Consider the following 4,462-nt stretch of genomic DNA (forward strand, 5'->3'; position numbering starts at 1 on the left):
ACGAACTGTATGAGGGGTACCACTTACCATGATATGTATGAAAAGTAGGATGGAAGTTTCATGATTGGAAGAAGATTCTCCTCGTTTGAAATTTAGAATGTAATGTGCTCTGACTTACTTGCTTGATTTCCTGAAGGATAATAAAAATTAAAATTCTGTCTGTGATATTCTTAGGTAAGGTGACTAATGTAGAAATCTGAATATAATGCATAGGTGTGATGTGTTTAGCGAGCGAACTGGACTGTTATTATTGATAAGAAACAAGTAGGAAGTGATGACACTTCTAAGAAATTGTAGCATGCGTACTACAAAGACGAAACTTTTAAAATTGGAGATCTTAGTTAATTGGCTCCTATATTTGCGCAGGTAATAGGAGGTAATAGTACTTCATTTTAAATGAACCCCTACATTCTTAGGAACTCTTGATTTGGGCCACTAACTTGTTAATTGCAATTTTATATGGAAACCTTTAAATTTATGATAAGTTGAGTAATAGTATAGTGGGACTTGAAGGGTGAGCGATGATATAGGAATTTGAGAAGCCTCTGTCTATTGCCATGTTTTACTTCATATGTTATAATTCGGAATCGGGTGAATAGAAGGGTAACCACTTATGCTTATACTAGTAATAATTATTAAAATTTATATAGTAAAGAAGTGTTTTGCACATGGATTTGTTTACTGAAGCCCTGAACTCTATTACAGTTATTTTAACTGGAATTTCTTGGTTTAGTAAGGTTTCATGTCCGTTTTATTCCACTTGTGTGCTATGGTATTTGTTGATGTTTAAAAAGAACTTAGAAAATTGCTTGTATCATGGGTAAGCTTAGGAATAATTTTTTTAATTCCTTCCGTATGTACAAAATTGTGTTATATCTATATTATATATTGCTCATGTAACGTACGAGTTTATTGGTAATGCTCTAAGATGTTGATGACTTTTATAGCTGGCTGTATGAATGCAGTGAACTGTATGGCATGGTGTAATGGTGTTGAATGTTAGACTTAGGCAGATTTTGGAATGGTAAGACGAAGTTTGGGGACAAACTTCAAAACAAGTTGGGGAGAGTGTAACATCCCGTGAGAATTAGGAATTTATATAAATTACCATTAATAATGTGGAAGCATGACTTGTCATTCGAAATATATGTACATATATAGATATATTTAGTGTGACCTTAAATTGAATTAAGAACAACTTGTACTGGGTACAAATATGAGTGAGTTGTATTTAATATTTGCATAGAATTCGAAACACTAAGCTATGAAGGGTACGAGTGATTTAATTCATAACATATAAATAGGACTACCTTAACTAAATTAAAGTTAAGTATTGTGCTAGGGATTAGTAGACTAGTACATGAGAAAATTAGTGAACCATTGGAAGAATTAGTTTTGGACCATTTTCCTTACAAGGGCCACGGCCCAAACCTTTAGAGGAGGTTTGACTAAGCCCAAAATTTATAAACCATCCACTTTACTATCCTAAAGAAATCTGGAAGCATGCTCCTCATTGGCCCACTCTTTTTGCATGACTTCTCATTGGTTGGAAACTACCCTTTCATCCTAACCATTTCACTCTAAGAGCGCTAATGAGAGGGGCATAGGCTGAGGTATAGTCTGTTAATTCAGATTGATAATTAATCTTCGAGTCTCTCTTCCCTCTTGGCACCTCACTGTAACAAAACCGAACCAGAACACCCACTCCCTCTCATTCCTAAAGCAGCAAGCACACCTAAACTGAACTGCACCCGCTCCACACCTTCGGCCAAATCAACCATGTTATAGATTGCCTAACAGTTCATTGTGTTTCATCATTTCCACCAGGTCCGTGGCGTTCCTAGGAAGGGGGGATTACCCTTCCATTGTTATTCCCTTCCCCTTCCAGTCGTGCGTTCATCAACAAAGAAATGGAGAATTCATCGTTGTTACTTCCTTTTCTTCCATAGTAGGTTCTGAGCAAGTTCTTCTTGGTGTGCGCATGTCTTGGTTCGATTTGATGAGGACTTCCCCTGCATGCATAACCGAGTTTAAGTTCACATCCACTCATCCTTCTTCTTGTCTAGCCGAAACAACCCGCAACAAGGAGGTGTGGTGTTTTTCCCTTGTCTTGTTCTTCCAATCCTCTCTTCGATTGTTGTGGAACTTCCTCAGATTAGCAGATTTTAGTATAAACTCATTCTCCTCTTTGCCTTGTTTGGTTTAGAATCTATCTTAAGGAGGTGCATGGAACTCGATTTTTGGAGCTCTTGGAGGGGAGAGGTTGATGTCTCCTAATCGATTTGGCTAGTGTGTGTACCGCTAAGAGGTAATGGCTGAACACTTAGTTCCTCACCCACTTTCTGCTTCGGTTTGTAGGTGCACTTTAGGGGATTAAGGTTTTGTAGCACTCATACTCCTGTACCTTTCGGGTTGGACCTCACATGCTTGATAAGAGAGTGTCGTTTTGTCAACTTCATACCTTTGATTCTGCCATTATAGAACCGGTTGAAAGCTTGAAATAAAGCCTCCTCTTTAAGTGTTGCTTTGTTAGATGTGAATAAGTTATCTAGTGTTGGAATGTATTTGTTGTATCAAACTCTATAGGAAATTAAATTAAATTAACAGTATGCCTTGGTCTCCCCATCAGCGCACCTTTGGTCTAGAAGTGATGGTCAGATAAATGAATACTCTAAAACATATTAAATTTGGATGAAAACCGATTATGGATGTTTCTGAAACCTTGGATTTCCGCTGTTGGTTAGTGAATAAAAAGAGACGAAATTAGTATGCTAAAAACTTAATTGTTCTAGTCTAAGCAAAATGGGTAGTGTCTTGTTGATAAAAAATTTTGTGCACTTAAACCCTGGCTTAAAACCAATCTGAATATGTTGGAAGCTTTGAATTACTTTGTTGTTAACTAGTTGTTAATTAAATATGAAGCCAAAAATTTGTTTTAGGAAAAAGCATGGTAAAACCGAATCTGTGTGTGTGTGTGTGTGGGGTGAATGCTGGAAATCCTGATTTGATTAGAAAATAGTGGAATGAGTACGTAAATAAAATCCTGAACATTTTGTCATGCTGAAAGCCGAACTCATACATGTATGAGACCTTAGGAAATTTTATTTGCTAGCAATGAGAGGAATAGCTTTATGGGCAGAAAAATAATTATCATAGTGACCTCATAATTTAATTAAGGTACAAGGATTGAAAGCATAGGAACTATTTGTGAATTGTAGGAAAAATTATGTAAAATTCTGACTTGGTGAAATGGTATACTAGGTGCGCATAAACCTCTAAGAACGTGGACTATTCTGGTGCGGTTTGAATTGTATTTGGGCACGAAAGGTATGTGTTTGGTGGTGAGACCTACTATGACTATTAGCTAGAGTATGGAATTTTGAACTGATGCTCACATGTCCCTTATGATTCGTATTCTGTTATATGATATATGAAATCTGCCTTTGGACTTGTCTTGATGGAAAATTCTACCTATGGAAGTGTTTTTTATTCGGCAACTTGGTATTAAATATACAAGAGATATATGCTATATGATTTAGTTATGCATTTGCACATCATGATTCACCTGTGTCTGTTTGTGTGTGTGTCAAGCATGTCATAGCATACAGAATTATGCATTCATCTTATTACAAAAAAAAAAAAAAAAATTATGCATTCATCTTGGAAAACGAAGTATGTAATAAATAAGCATACGTTTGAGCACGCATCATGTAGGCATCCCTCTGGTACCAGGGATAGAACATTGGCTCAGTTCGCATAGGTCCAGTGGAATTCAACTTTGGAGCCGTATGGAATCTCCGCTGCGTTTGTTAGTACGTGCACGACGGTGCTATGAACGTACCCTTTGGCGTTATATACGCACCTTGATTAGTATTTTGGCGTTATCTACGCAATATGATTAGTACTTTGGCGTTATATACGCACTATGATTATATGTTAGCATCTGTCTGGAAGAATTAAATGTTGATACGACTGTTTTAGAATTTTGTACCTAGTCTAATATTTTTGTTGTATTGGTTTTATTGCCACACTACTGAGATTTTTGTCACCCCTTCGGGGGCTCAATTTTTATAAATTGCAAGAGTACGGAAAAGCATGTGATGACGTCGTTATTTTGGATATTTGCTGTTGACTGCTGCTATGTTGAACTTCTACTGTTATTTGTTTGTCTGTTGGATGATAGCTGACTGTGCTGTATTGTCTGATAATTTTGGAAAGATGAACCCCCGATGTAAATATGTCTTATTTGACTTTTATAGTCAGCTGGTAAATTGGGAGATTTAGGCTATATTTTACGAAAACTGATTTCTGAAGTTTTGAATGCTGAATTATAAACTATTTTTGGCTAGGACTTTGCGAGTTATCGTTCTAGGGCTACAGACCTCCGATTTTCTTATAATTTATATGCACGCGTAGCCCCGAGTGTCTAGTTTCATATTATATAAACTTTACAATGAAATTC

The 4,462-nt window shown here is 36.5% G+C and overlaps 1 long non-coding RNA gene across 1 annotated transcript; it reads left to right on the plus strand.

Moving 5' to 3' along the window:
• The first annotated feature begins 1,643 nt into the window (after positions 1–1,643).
• Positions 1,644–3,617, plus strand: LOC133312571 (uncharacterized). The gene is made up of 3 exons (XR_009751698.1): positions 1,644–2,089; positions 2,207–2,308; positions 3,262–3,617. It is a non-coding gene; the product is annotated as an uncharacterized LOC133312571 (long non-coding RNA).
• Positions 3,618–4,462: the final 845 nt, after the last annotated feature.

Source organism: Gastrolobium bilobum, unplaced genomic scaffold (genome assembly GCF_033153095.1).
Source record: "Gastrolobium bilobum isolate Gb01-03AN ecotype WA unplaced genomic scaffold, APGP_CSIRO_Gbil_v1 utg329129, whole genome shotgun sequence".
NCBI classification, from domain to species: Eukaryota; Viridiplantae; Streptophyta; class Magnoliopsida; order Fabales; family Fabaceae; genus Gastrolobium; species Gastrolobium bilobum.